This window comes from Sceloporus occidentalis, unplaced genomic scaffold (assembly GCF_023333645.1).
Source record: "Sceloporus occidentalis isolate IW3139 unplaced genomic scaffold, rSceOcc1.0.p SCAF_3, whole genome shotgun sequence".
In the NCBI taxonomy this organism is placed as follows: domain Eukaryota; kingdom Metazoa; phylum Chordata; class Lepidosauria; order Squamata; family Phrynosomatidae; genus Sceloporus; species Sceloporus occidentalis.
Genome location: NW_028316983.1, coordinates 96,994,672 through 97,010,739, shown reverse-complemented (window position 1 = coordinate 97,010,739; position 16,068 = coordinate 96,994,672). Strand labels below are relative to the sequence as shown.

General features: G+C 36.5%; 1 protein-coding gene across 20 annotated transcripts in view; it reads right to left on the bottom strand.

Annotated features, from left to right (window-relative positions):
* Nucleotides 1–16,068, bottom strand: part of ADGRL2 (adhesion G protein-coupled receptor L2) — a 709,985-nt gene that overhangs the window by 217,031 nt on the left and 476,886 nt on the right. Inside the window, exon 1 of one of the 20 annotated variants that reach the window (XM_089515519.1) lies at nt 2,987–3,009. The exons of the other annotated variants lie outside the window; for them this stretch is intronic. The gene's annotated coding sequence lies outside the window, so the exon portion shown is untranslated. Of the gene's footprint in view, nt 1–2,986; nt 3,010–16,068 lie in introns of those variants that run through there. 20 annotated transcript variants of the gene reach the window in all.

The following is a 16,068-nucleotide window of genomic DNA, read 5'->3' as shown; positions in this document are numbered from 1 at the left end:
TTGAGATGGTAATCTCTCTGAAGCCCTCACATCCAGTACCCTCAAAATCATTTCTGGAGGACTGGGAAACTTTTCAGAGCTAATGTTTTAGCAGTGTGGAAGGTTTTATTTGTTTGTTTTTTCAAGGGGAATAAATGTCCTATTTTTCCTAATGCAACATTGTATTTATTGGCAAACAATTTTTGATCTAACAATCAATAATTCACAAAAGACAAATAGGAATTGGGAAAAATATATTGCATATTTAACTGAGATTGTTAGATCACAATTTTCACAATTCTTATCTTTTTGTGTTTTGGTTATCCAAAATTTTGCATATACTGTCTTTGAAAGTTTTCTTGGCTTCAAAATATTTTCAACAAGTAACATATTTTCACTTATTTGATTTATATCCCTCCTTTCTCCCACCATGTGATTCAAAACGTAGGATGTCACTATTAAAAGAAATGTGTCCAAATCTTTCATGGTTACACAGAACTAATAAAAACAATTATTAGGCTCCAGGCATTATCTTCCGTTATTACTATCTCCCCAACATACTATAATAAATGTTTATGTCATCTACATGGCACTTTATGGAACTGGTGTTCATGGTTTCCTACCGATACTTCCATTTTTATTTTTTGCCACGTGGGATTGTGTTTGCTTGACTTTCTGAACATAGGCTTTCAAAACCAAAGTTTTCAATCTCTTGTTTTTTATGGGTTTTTCGGGTTATGTGGCCATGTTCTAGAAGAGTTTATTTCTGATATTTCAACAGCATCTGTAGCTGGCATCTTCACAGCTGGCTTTTCTGAAGATGCCAGCCATAGATGCAGGCAAAACATCATGAATAAACTCTTCTAGGACATGGCCACATAGCCCCAAAAACCCACAAAAAAACTATGGATGCCAGCCATGAAAGCCTTCAACTTCACATTTCCAATCTCCTGTTTTGGGAGTGGTCCTAATGATCCTGGCATTCCAAGAAAATATTTTATCTGTCTAGCTTCCTCCCTCACTTAGAACCACACATTATTAACTGTATAAAGAAAATACCCATCAACTCAACCAAACATAACAAACTTGATATTAAAACAACCAGGGGTGTATGTGTGTGTGGAGGAATTTGCAATCCATTTCCAAATGTTAACACTTCTATTCCTTTTGGGCAGATGAAAGTCAACTATAAAAGAACTTTTAAAACCCCCAACTTCTGTCTTATTTGAAAGCTTTACCTGAAGTTAGAATATATAAAATATATCAATATTGTTAGCTAGTTAGGTATAATTTCCCCCTTTTTTAATTCTTATTTGAGATGTGTTTATTAAAACTGAGAAGTAGGAATAAATACAACGTTAGTTCTATCCAGAGCAGACACATTGAAATCTATGTCTCTTATAGTAATTGCAATTAAAAAGCATTATTCATTTCAAGGAATCTACTCTAGGTAGGACTATATAACATCTTTGACTTTTTAACTGTATTTTGGGGAGGAGAACAAACTTCAGTTCTTTGTACCTTCAATTTAGAAGTAGGTCACTCTCCGAATGCAGTGTTCTTTAAAATTATCTTTTTATCTTTCATGAAATCTCTATTTCAAGCAGACTGTTAGCTGTTCTGAGCTCTTATAAGGAAAGGCAGGATATAAACTGAATGAATAATACATCTGTTATCGTGAAAACAAAAAAAATGCACTGAAAAAGAAATCTAATTTACGAACAAGACAAATAATGTAGCATTTCCAGCTGGAACTAAGATCCACTGAACTCAAAGGGACATAATTCAGATTCAACATGTATTGGATTGTTCTGTTAGACATCTACAAAGTTATTTTCCTACCATGCTTTTTTTTTTCATTTAAAATGTCAGAATGGGATGCTAACTGGCTATACAATATACTTTTTAAAAGTGTTTATATGGAAAGAAATAAAATTAATAAATGCTTTTCTTTTTAAATGAAAAGAGAAATAGTAATACCACTGAAGATACCGTTTACTGAATACAGAATTGAATGTTAAAAATTGGTATTCATAGAAACAAGCATCATTCAGGAACTATGAAAATTATTAATGATTTAATGAAAATTATTAATGATTAATGATGTTTTACAATATGAAACACACACACACACACAGATTCCAGAAATGACCTTCTTGCTGTACTGAAATGATGGAGGAATTAATACAGTTCTTATTTTAAAAATCAAGTTCTAAAAATTAAGGTACTATAACCTTCCATGGTTCGTGGATAATTTGAATTTTAGAAGATACAGATGAGGTTGAAAATAGAATAAAGCAATTCTGTAGATGGCACCATTCGCAATCAGCAAATAAACTTTGTGACATCCCAGACAGTACTGGATTTTTCATTTAAATAATTATTTTAATTAAAAAGAAACAAGTGTATATAAGTTGTCGTGAGAAAAAAAGCATCAGGTTCAAGTATTGTGTACTGTTTTGAACAATCAAATTGCTGTTCATTCAGGAATTCTCAATTCTTTAATTACTGTCAAAGATACTGTGAAAACACAGACATAATTAATTCATTTCTACTTGAGTTTAATCAGTAGCATACTTAAACTACTTTTTCCTGACTTCAGTGCAAATAGCAATTAATTCTGACTTTTAGTCAATTGATATGTTGAATTTTAACCTGGTAAAATATGGGTGACATTTCATTTCCGAAGAAAGGAAATGGTATTCATTCTGATTCATTCATTCTGAATTTTGAGAGCAATGAGGAAAACATTACAGAAATAAAAGTCATACTAAAACTAAAACAAAAACATTAAGCAGAGCAATACAGAAAAATATTTAGGCAAACTATATTTTAGGGAAGCAATAGTCAAACAAATCAGCCAATCAGATAAAGGTACGGACTATTAATTGAAATTTATTAATCCAGCAAAAAAATTATAAACCATTGTTAGTATTCCGTACTTCTAAAATGACTACAAATATTATAATCTTGATACTATGTTAGGAGAAATGTTTTAACAAAATACCTTGTTATGAAGCAGAGAGATTTATATTCTGTGCAGCTGACAAGTTAAAATGAAAAAAAAAAATCATCCCCAGGTCTATTTCAAAGATTCCACTGCTTTGATGTAATCTGTACAGCAGGGCTTTCGCCCTCTTCCATTCCTCATAAAACAGCTCCTGGTAGCTTACATTCCAATTGCCAAATAATAAAAAAAATTATTTAGTCATATCCATGGCCCTCTTTCAAAGGTAGAAAGAACTCTCAAACAAAACAAAACAAAAATCTTTACTCTATACAAAATCACTGCTCTGTACATAGTAAACGTAAATGCTTTCCCACCGTGACTTGCTTGTGGGGTGTCAGCATCTAAAATGAGCAGTGATAGCAAAAGGGCTGCAGCGCAGGCTCACATATAGATTTGTGATCTCACTAAAGGGGGAAAAAGCTTCAAGCTCACACTTGCAAGATACACAAACATAAGCGCCAAATGAGACTGTGGTGAACTACTCAGGTAGTGTAGCTTGTTTGTTTTCCAAGATGCACACGAATGCACATGCGCCTGCGCACACCCACCCACCCACACTAAAGACATATCAATAAAGCAGATAACAGCATGGCAATTTTAAAACTGCCATGGAGCATTTTCCCCTCCTTCTTTTACATACCGGCTGTTAAGAAGGAGAGGGGGTAGGTTAAAGGCAGTAAGATTTGCCAGCTTCAAAGGAAGATACTTTGGATTTCAGCAGCAGACATAGGCGGGATACAGACGGGCAGGGGAAGACGTCTTGGAGGTGTATTCTGCTGAATATGGAGCCTCCAGACCGCCCGCCCCGGGGGCGTGGCTCAGGAGATGGGGCTTCCACATGGGGGGCAGTGAAGACGCCTCACCTGGGGCCGTTTCAGACCCGGAGTTTCCAAACCGCCGCCTCGGAGGACGCTGCAAAGAGAGAGGCAGCTTCCTCACGGGCGGCCAAAAACGGGGCTTTTTTTTTTCTTTTGCCGGCTGGCGGATGCACAGCTGCAGCGCTAAGCAGCGGCGGCAGAAAGCCTATGGGCACATTTAAAGTGCCCAAGCCCCTTTAAAACTTTTCCCCCCGCTCTGCCCAAGAACAATGGTGGTCTCCTGCCAGCTGGTGATCAGCTGGTGTTGGCATCCTTGTTCGCTTGCACTTTGCCAGTGTCACCAGCATCATAGATGCCTCCTCTCCTTTGGTCCCCGCGCTCCTGCTGAATCTGCAATGCACAGCTACAGCTGTCTCCGCTGCCACCGCTGTCCCTCTGCCATCCCCCATCACCTCCCTTGTATATATGTAAATATTTACAGTTTTAGCGTTTTTTATTGTTAGGTGAAAATGGCACAGGAATGTGTGTAGGGGCTCACTTTAAAGTCCAAACTTTCCAAGCAGCGCATGCGTACATGTTGCTCTAGGGTTAGGGTTAGGGTTAGGGTTAGGAGTCTTAAAATGCGCTGCAGCTGTGCTGCAGCTTCCACACCTGCATGGCAGCTGACGCTGCAATTAAAGCCTGACTGCAAACTGCGCATGTTCCAGGACCCTGACTCATTATGCGACGCAGCAGACACGGAGCTTTTAAATGGGCAACTTAAATTAGCGGCGTAGCAATTCTGGCGTACTGGTGCAGCAGCTTACAGACGGAGCTGCGCAGCTGCGCATCAAACGGAAAAGAAGCAGAGAAAAGCAGCATCTTTTTAATGCCGCTTCTTCCCGCTTGGGGCGTGCGGGGGGCGTGTTCATGGCGGCATTCAGGTAAGGCCCGTCTGAAGGCTCTACCTTCATGACGTCATGAATACACCCCTTTTTGCCCGTCTGTATCCCGCCATAGAATAAAGTATGTATTAGAAGCCTACTGATCGAAGTTGCAAAACTGGTTACCTCTAGGTTTTTATTTTGTATTATTTTTAAAGCTTTATTTATTTACTTATTTATTTACTTAGTGACATGTTACAGAATTCCAATCATTATGAATTTATAAACTATCACTTGATTAGGAACCACTGAATAGGGTTGTTTACTTCTGAGTAAATATGCAATATCGTTAGACTGTGCAAATTGGAAGCCATATATTCTACAGGAGCTAAAATTTTCTATTATATGTCTTCTTCTGTTCCAGTTAAGTAGACATTAGAACTGAGCTATTGAACCTAGTAATTCATATTTTAGGGTTGCAATACTTGTAAAGCAAAAGATACTTCAAACCACCATGACTATGATAACCCTCAGTTTAAACAGTAGTACTATATAAGATGTAATAATTGATACTAGAAAGATTCCTTGATTATTTGGTGATATTTGATAAGGCCAACAGGTGATCTGATTACTTCAAGCAGTATTAGAACAAAACCTGGAATCAGAAGCACATTGGTTGTTCAACCATTGCTCCAGCACTGCAGGCTCAAGCAACAATCCTGCAAGGTAGGGCTGTAGCAGGGAAAACTGCCAAGGAGACCAAAAGGAAGAGCTACAGAAAGCAAAAGGGACAATGAAAAAAGGGTCTTGAAAAGGGGTGTGGGGAAATAATCATCCAAGTAATCTAGAGGAGATGGAAAAAGCCCACAACATTTCATAATACATAGGAGCACCTTCCTTACCAGGGCTGTTGTTGCTGCGATTCTCCTTTCCTATTTCCTCACTGAGCCCCATTGATGCAGAACTATAACCTTGGGCATCCCTAGTGATAGGATATTCTCAATATGGCAGTTCTGTTTTGTTCCATAGATCTGCAGTAATTAGTTACAAACGCAGCTCGCTTCCATGTTTCAGAGGTGGGAGAAACTCTGTAACAAAATCCAGACATAAACACACACATACCCTGGACAGAAATGTTAGCTCTGAAAAAGAGGACATGTCTGAAAAAAGGAGATGATATGGTAACCCCAATATATTTCTAATAGCTTTTCTTTTCCAAGCTGTGAATTTTCTTTCAAAAAAAAAAAAACTTGCTATATATAAAGGATCAGAAACCTTAAACTGCTCCACTGAAGTGTGGCACATATAGGTGTTGCATTAATTACTGACAACTCCTGGAAAGGGCAGCTGCTTATAATCTGAATCACAAACTTCATAAAGAGGCATGATTATTTATTACTACAATGCCACTGTGTAGCATACAGCAGCGATGATTCCTGAGAAACCATCCTAAAAGCAAAAAACTATGGACTGGTTTAGGGTTAGTCACATCCACTGGGAGATGATGGAAGCAGTCTTCCCATTCCCTCCTCTCCATGGCAGCACCTCCAGTCTCTCTAAAATTCTATGCAGAAGATGTATCTCTGCAATTTCCAAGGATTCTCCTCCTTTCTTCTCAGTCCATGTGAACCAACTCTACTTATCAGTGTCCTGTGATCACCTATGCACTAGTTTCATGTGTGTGGAAGGATGGGATGGGCAATTCTCTTTCTGTTACTATGGAAACCCAAATATGGGTCTAATTCTATGTCAGTTCAAGGTGCAACCTTTTATACAATGTATATTTTCACTTCTGTCATGTAGCCATCCATAGCATGACACACCATCTTAATCTGTATGCAAAAAGAAAGAGGCCGGGTTTGACCACAGTAACAATTTAATATGAAGAAGTCTGTCTAATCCTCAATATGCTCAGCAGCTCTCTCCTCTAAGACAGCCATAAGGTGGTCCAAAGGATCCACTTCCACTTTTTAAATTAAAAATAGATTAATCTGAGTTTGTCATTGTATCTCAGCTGTGTGATAAAATACACCCAACAATGAAAAGACACCTGAAAAGGTTCAGCCCTTTCTCTTTCTGTGTGTAACGGACAGGCCTCTAGTTAGTTTACATTTATCCTATGATTCATTCACTAACTAAGCTTATAAACTATAGTTTGATCCCAACGTGTTTCAACAAGCCATAGCTTAAATTTGCAAGAGCTCCTGTTCCATTTAGAAGAAGAAGAAAAAACAACTATAGAGCCAGAAAAGAAAGCAGATGGCCACACAACAGTGGAGGGCAGACATGCACAAGCCTGAGGCTTGTGCAGACTTGTTCACATAATACTAAACAATGTCAGAGACTTATGTGCATCAATCTAATGAAATTCTTTCACTTCATTGAGTTGCTAACAGATCAGGTCCTACTGCTCAAGATCCCATTTCTGCAGATTTCACTACCAGAACAGCATATAAGCACAGTATATTTTTATCAGGTATCTGGATACAGACAATCATACTTTCAATCTACAGAAGCACAGATGCCTAAGCAGTGTGTGTGTGTGTGTGTGTGTTTGGTTTCATGTTGCTTGTTGACTTATGGCAATCCCATGACTATCACAGAGTTTTTGTAGGCAAGGAAATATAGCCTACAGCATCCGGTATTCATTGGTGGTTTACCATCCAAGTACTAACCAGAGCTAACATTGAGCCTGTACAGACAGGCCAAATTAAAGCTGCTTTGGGTCACTTTGAAGGTATGCTGTTTAAATGATGCATGCATCCTAAGAAGCCAGAAACTGTGCCAAAGCCACGCTCCAGTCCTAAGGACTGGAGTGCAGCTTTGGCACAGCTTCTGGCCTCTTAAGATGCATATGTCTGTACAGCCCCATTGTTTAACTTCCAAGATCAGATAGAAACTGATGCATTTAGGGTATTTAGGACCACCTCTGCTACACAGTAATTATTAATGCAGATGATCAGTTATCTATAATTATTATTAATGCAGATGATCACACCACTACACTATAAGACTGATTCAATTGTTTGCAGAAAATAATGGATCAGAGCCAGACTAAACACTTAATGCATAGAAAGATTTCTTATATTTTGAGGGCAGAAATCCAGCAGAAGTTCCCTACTGGAGGAAATCTGAATTTCCTCAGTCTCAATCTAGACTCCCTCCAGCTACCTCTTATGCTGCCCTGGAGCGTCACACAGCAGAGGAGAACCAGGAAGCTTCTTGGAGGAAGAGAAAGGACAATCACCTTCCCGATCCATGCAACGTAAGTGTAATTCTACTAACTATTCCTCTGGACCCAGCCCAACAATTATAAAATATACCATATTAAACAGGGGGAAAGTTGTTTTAAAACTATTCTACACTTGCTTGGCACTGTTAAAAAGCCAGCACAGACAATAACCTCTTGTAATGCTTTGGGAAAAGATTCAGGCTCAGATTTTTTCATGAATCTCTGAGAGGGCAATATGCCAAACCTGTGGGAGAATTCCAAAATACATCTAGAGACATCTTCAATCCCTAATGCTTTGTATTTTGTGCATAAAGGGGTAATGGGAGCAGAGAATTCTGCAACAATCTTAAAGATTACATTATAACCTACTGAGAAAATGGTAATCCCAAATAGTCTGATAATGTATAAATTAAGCCAGATTCAGTTGGAATGATTAAAAAGTACCATATAAATGGGCAAAAAAAATCCCCATATATTTTAGTACATAATAGATATGCTTTAAATAGATCCTGCAAAATTAACAGTATAACTGACATGTTATGGAGCCTTAGTGGCAGCCACATCTAACTGGATAAGGAAGAGAGTCTTTGGATTTTCCAGCTGTAACATATCCCATTCCATTTTGGCTGTTTTGGCAAACATCAGGAGCACTTTCTGGGGTGGAGTGACAGAAGGAAAGCCAAGGCAGGAAAGCCCTTTGCAAACAATTGAAACTTTGCTTATCTGCATTAGAATCCAACCCATTAAAAATATATTATGGAATGTGAAGATTATGGTATTTATTTATCAAACTTTTAAAAAATATCTCTCAGTTCAGCAGGACTCCCAATATAACACACAATAGAAAGATTATTTGAAAACAAATTAAAAGTTTTTTAATAAGATATTTAAATACAGACACAATCAAAACAGCCTGAAAAGCCAATGCTGGTTTTTTGGCTGCTATTTTCCATTTAAGAAAAGAAGCTGCCGCAGCAAAACTACTTATTATTCTTATTACTATTATTATTGCTGCTACTATGACTGTAATCCCATAGAATGAAATTACACAGTATTATCACTCTGATAGCCTTCCTGCTTTCCTGAGCTAGTCAGAGCTTCTAGGTATTCTTTTCAAGAAGAAACAAGCGCTAAAATAATACTTTTTCAGGCATGTGAAACTAGGTTAGAAAATACAACCCTTTGATATCCAAAGCACACTTCATAAGGCAAAAATTCCAATTCAGCCCATTCATTCAAATGAAAAGTTGTGAAATCATTCATTCTTCCTTGTCTCCCTGCCCCCACCAAAATGGTCACAATCTATTTTTTTTATCTCATCTTACTAGATGAGTAACGTCTATATCCAACTGCAAGAATTCTAAGCTTCATGAAAAAATCATGATGATCAATAATAAGCAGAAAGGAGCCTTCGCCAATCAAGCTTATGCCAGTCAGAGATGATGGACTTGTAGTTCAAGTCCATTTGGAGATTGAAAGACTGAGGAAAGATATAAGTAATATCTTTGTTGTGTTCAGAATACACGTAAAAAAGCAAACTAAATTTCAGATGAGCTAAGGTTCCACAAAGTCTACCTAGGACTATTTCACTTACAATCATAATCCTATTGGAGCATAATTGTTGTGCCTAATATTTTTTACCATAATGAAAATGTTCCACATAAATGGGGTACCCAATTGTTAACGATAACACATGATTCATGCTGTGAAAGGGTAATTCCTATACAATAGCCTTGCCAATACCATAAATCTCTTTATTAGACAACAACCTATTACAGGAGATCTACTTAACTGGTTCCCTACTTAAAGGGCCATTTGGTGTTACAGTAACAAGCTGATTTTTCACTTCAACAAGGATTAGCCAATACAAATAATGAATCAGCACCAAGATGGTGTCCTTTTGCCACACCGATAAACCTTTTGTTGTTGTTTTTTGAATGATAATTCAAAATGCAATAAGACTGCACATAATATACACATTTTCAAATTTACAACAATGCAATAAACCCACAGAAAAATCAACTCTCAAACCAATTTTCTGGGAAGATTTATTGCAAGTGCTGAGTGCTGTTTCTGTTTTATGGAATGTGCCACTATGCATAATGCTTTATTTCATATTAGCATCCCAGCAAATAGCATGCAAACTACCCAAACTGAAAAAGAGCAGCACTGTTTTCCAAAGCTAAACAATACTGATTCCTATGCCTTTTCTTTCCTCAGCCAGCAAAATAACAAGTCATATTAATTTTTCTTACCAACATTTCTTCTACTTCTTGGAGACTCATATGGCTTCATTATCAAGAAAATATAATTTACATTCTAAACATGCAGATATATCCCTATTGCCAAACTGTAAAAGGCTGCTTTACAAATTCAATAGTCGTCTCTTGGAAGAAAGTTTATATTTATTTATTAATAAGTTAATAATCCAGTATTATTAGTTCTGCTCTGGTCTTTTTCAAGTAGTGAACAGTTCTGTATATCTCCTCCCTACACACATACTCTCTCACACACAACAGGTTTAATATTGTATTCTAAACGTTTATCTGCCATATGTCTCATTTAAGTATTGTTACACTAATTTCATAATTATGTTAAATTCATGGGGGAGGGGGTGTTAAAGTATAATTGTTAAGAGTTAATCTTGCAGATGTACTGCAACCAATCTAACTCAAAAGAATACTCAGCTATAAAAGAAGAAAGAAACATTCATTTACTACTTTCCACTGAACACACCAAGCCCTCCATCAACTAAGAGAAGTCCTGCAATTTGCAACAAGCAACAAAGATATTTAGCGGCTAATTTCTTGGCTAAAAGCATTCTTGTTTCCAAAGTTTGTTTACAATTCTTCTAAGATAATGCCATAGATATTATCAGCAAAGAAAATAAAAAAACTGTTTTAAAAGCAAAATAAAAACACGGCATTTGTACCAATTATATAAAAAATAGCATTTTTACAACACATTAAATCTGTATGGGTTTTCCACCTACCATCAGAGAAGTCAGCTTTTCTCAAAGCATACAGCTTCCTGAGCATAGTTTACATATAACACTTTTGTCCTGAGGAAGTATAACAGGCAGTGCTGTTACAAACAGAAATTTCACTTATACTGAAAAACAATTTCAGTCTTTAAATGCCATGATTGTTCTGGTTATATCATATACAAGCTCCCTCTGCAGGTAATAAGAAGAGTTAGCAAAAAGTATGTGGAAAATGTAAAGTTTAGCATAAGAATCCAAACAACTGAACACCAATGGAAATAAGTCCCGAAGATAGTCTATGTACCAAAAGTTTTTCCTAATTTGATTATCAGTGGATTCTAAATGTATATTCCCCATCCTACTCCACTATCCACCCTGGCTAACACAGCAATCTTGTTCTTCAAAAAAGCTAAACAATCAGCTTCAAGTTTTCTGCATACCAAGATGCAAAAGCTTCTTTTTCAAAGTCACATAAAGGCTTTTAGGGGAAAAGAAAAATCAACACCAAACCATCCTGTAGTGGAAAGACCACCCAAAACAAGTCATCACTTCCAGGCTAAATCATCTCCTTATCCAAAATAAACAAACACAGCACTATGGCTCTGTTTAATGTCCCTCTGCCACCTAAACCAGAACCTATTCCATTTGGGATTAACTCTCTGACTCAAAGTTTAGTATCAGTTACACTGAATACAAATGTGGGTATTTTAAGAAAAACAAACACATAATCTTAAATAATGGGAATACTAATGTTAAAGAAAACCACTTACCAGTTTTCCTATCCCATTTCCCCACTTCATAAGAAAACACTTTTGCTGTTTCTCACACAGAAAAATATATTTTTAAAAATACTTTTTAAAAAATAGCTGGGGAGGATGTTCCCAGCAAACTCTAAGTGAATGAAATTTATGCATAATGTGTGTCAAAAATGCTAGTCAATCTGAGTTCATTCTCTTATTTCCCTTAATTATCTGAAAAAGCCCACTCATACAACCTTTTAACGGTTTGTATATCGTGACTCCATACACTTCTCGCCAGACTGGACAAATCACCTGCAGTTGCTAATAAAAGTTTACTTCCTTAACTGCAATATTTTATCCTCAGGGTGTGGATGAACTTGCAAATTATGACAGGCCAGGGGTGTTAAAGCATGTCAAACAAACTATTAGCATAGAATGGAGAACAAAATATTGATTTTTTGGTTTTAAAATACCCAATTTATATTTAACAAATTAAGGCAAGATGGTGCAAAATATTTTGTAGAAATAAAATGGATAAAATAGACTGCGAAAAGGTCACTTGATTAAAAAAAACACAACACTTCACAGAAAGGGTATCAAATTACAACATACACACAAGCATACATCCAGTTGTTTTTGGCTACAGGAAAGCCTCTAGTGGCCAAATCTATCATCTGTCATTAACAGGTCCTTTCTGATAATCTTTAAATGATGTGATATGGCCTTGAGGGACTAGGGCAGAGTTGTGAGAAAGGAAACAATGTTCCCCCCTTTCAAAACAATTAAGATGTTTAATAAAATAAGAATCTGGGGGAAAACATATTCGCTTGGAACAGCAATCTGTGTATTTTATTTTTCTCTGCAAATTAAGAGAAAAATGGAAATAGGCCAAAACAGAAATCAATCTCTCTGGGTTTTCTCCCTTTCTTTTTCACCTTATCTATCAACAAGATTTTATTTCCAACCTTTCCCTTCCACAGCTGAGCAAGATTAACTTTAATATACCGTGCAAGATACATTCTGCATTTTTTTCTTCCACACAAACTAATATAGCTATAATTATTTCAAATGACATCCATTTAGTCTAAATATGTACCTGTTTTCAGCACAAAAGGAACTGGGTCTTCTCAGTCAGAAAGGAATATCTCATCCACATCTAAGGGCAATCTCAATTGTAGCTGAGCTACACCGCTAAAAATGATACACAGTGGTTAAAGAAACCACCTTGGAGAGAGAGATCTTTGGAGATTCACCTTATTTACCCACTTGAAAGAGATTCTGTATCATTAGTTGCATGCTGGTTGCAATTCTATTCAGTCCTCATAAAATGCATCAAGCAGTGACATGGCAAAAAAGTACTTAAAAGAATGACTGAGTCATATCAACCACCATGTTCTATCATGAAATCTTAATGCAAGTGCTTGCCAAAAATGCCACCCAACAATATACAGAAAACCAGTAGTTGAACTGGCTTAGCAGAATTGCTTTACCGGTTTAATCACCTCCCCCCACCCCATCTCTCTCTCACACACACACACACACACACAGACACAACATTTCTTGAATAGAAGCAGGTAATAGATTTTCTTGGCATGCTACTGGAAAATCTCACAATGGGCTCTATTTCTGATGTTCACACTGTAGTGCCATTGTTTACATAGCCAAAACGGCACCTGCAAAGACCAAACATCAGGTATCAGGATAAACTGAACTGAACATCTATAATCTGACAGTATTACACATTCCAAATTCTTATGATTGTTTGTGCATTTTTCCTTCCTTCATGTTATTTACCCTATGATTTACTATAAATTAACTATGTGTAAGGTGAAATATGAGTGGTGATAATGTGAAATTCTGCACATTTCTGAAGCACAGTGTTTATGACTAATTATTCCATGACTCAGCTCCCAGGGAACTTGATTTCATAGGAAATTTTGCTCCCAAATCATTCCAAAATTCCATATCAACCCAAGCATCACTTCGAATGCCCTATGCATAGCATTTGCAAGCAAGGCTCTCACAATCCAAAATAAGATTAGTCATCCATTTCCCTAGCAGCAAAGAACAATTTGGGATATAATGGAAACTAAAGTATTCTGTCATCTACTTTCAGAGTAATAATCATTCTGAGGTGTTGATTGATATGAAAATACCTACAGCAGACACAACATGCTGTTCAGGGAAAGGATGAAAGAATTATTTCAATATAATGCTGAGTTTTTCATTCTGAAGACAAAGCAATTGGTTTAAGATTTTTAAATACAAGGGATGGCAAAGGGTGCTCAGAAAAATTATGTTGTCTTCCTCAAAAAAAGTCGAACAGCAACCTATTAAGAATGTTCCTTTTACAGCTTCTGGATGATGCAGTTAGCAACAGTAAGTTTGTACTTAATTGTCTACTGCCTCAATAAATGAAGAAAGCAACAATTAAAAATTCTCATCCACTGTCAAATAGCAGGGTATAATCATTTTGATTAAGAATGAAAATCTGGTTCATTTCAGCAGCCAAAAGTGAAATATTTTAAAGTTGGGAACTCAGCAGCTGAATTTCTTACTGCACAATGTATTGTATGCCCCATTTATAAATCCTGAAACAAATGCAGGCATGTGTAGCAGCCTTTCTATTCCACACAAAATGCGAGTAGATAGCATCAAGTAGATAGCATCAAGTGGTGAGAGCATCTTCCGGCAGTTTTGCATAATTTAGTTTAGTGCACACTCAGCATGCTCTTGATTCTTAAAATGAACAGAACTAAAATAAAATAGATAATTAAAATAAAAGTTATTATTTGCCACAAATTCATTAGAATAATGCAAATTTATTTCAAAGACCTGAATCAGAACTCCAGGGTTTTTTGTTTTTTTGTTTTTGTTTTTTAAATGCCTTTCTGTAGTTGCTGTTGGCAAAACATGCAATGTACAATGTGCTCCAGTGACAAGAGCACTGAACTTGGACACAGATCTTTGACAACTTGCCCAGTTCAGATTCTTGTAAAAGATTCTTGTAAAAAAAAAAAAAAAAAACTACTAACATTGCAACACATTTTGTGAACTTTTATCACAAATCATCTTCAAAATAACTGCTTCCATTTAACTGCAAGGTGGTGTTTAAAATTCAGTGAAACACCTAGGAGACAGCTAAGGAGTACCACTGAAGACATGAGCCATTCTGTGTGAGCACTTTCCTGTATTTTGGAAGAAAAACTTTCTCGTTTACCTGCAAGGCAACCATCATAACTGACACAAAAGACAGCTTGCACATCTGTATCCAACTAACAAGGTAGAAGAAGCTGAACTAAGAAAAGTGTATTTTAGAACTAAGATGCAATGATTTAACTACCCAAATATATTTTAATGTTTATAATGTCTTCACTCTAGACTGTCAGCCGACAAGAAATCCCTCTTTTCTCTTTAATGCATGTTCATTCTCAGGCCATAATTAATATTGTGCTCTGTAGAGGGAGACATTACATCCGGGCTAAAGCATACCTAAATTTTACCCTGAGGCAGAGGTCTGGTTTAAACATCTCCATTTAATGTGGTATTTGTTTTCTCTTTTCAACTTCTTGATTCAGAAATTCTAGTGAGATGACTTTGTGACCTACAAATGGCCCATAGGATTTAAAATGTTATGTCACCTGCCCCTTGCAGCTGAGACAGTATGAGTAATTCCACGAAGAAGGATTGTATATACTTTAGGAAAATGAAGTGAAGCAGGTGTTCAGTGAAAACAGCTACAAATTCTAGGTTCCTAGACAGCATACAGAAATTGCATTTTAGGACTATCACAGTACACATCATACAGTCCACAGATATGTCTCAGCATTTAAAAAATATCAGAAAAATATTCCCTTTATACATGTAAAAAATATCATCTTAAGTGATCAGCAAAGTTTCCCACATTGGAAACATGAGTGTGGGTTTTATTTTTTAGCACTCTGAAAAATGTGTAGTGTAATGCAATATACAACTACTTAGAAGTACAGCTTATTGAGTTCACTGGCTTTTCATCTCAAGCATTAATTTTTGCTTAGCAATATATATTTGCCTCTTATAAAACAAGACAGACCTACACACACACATCAACCGATTATGTGGCCATTTCTCTCAAACAAGCACACATTGAGTCCCTCTTACCCAGAATTCAAAACTCAAATACTCCAAAATCCAAAACAATCCACATAGGTAACTGAGATAGTCATATCTTTGCTTCCTGATGGTTCAATATGCCCAAATATGTTTCATGCACAAAATTATTTTTAAAATTGTGTATAAAATTACCTTCAGGCTATATATATAAAGTTTATACAAAACATAAATAAAATTTATGTTTAGACTTGGATCCCATCTCCAAGATCTCATTAGCTTATATTTTGTAAAGCGCTTAGGGATTGCTTAAGTGCACTGAAAATCAGTATAGAAATGTACTTGCTATTGCTG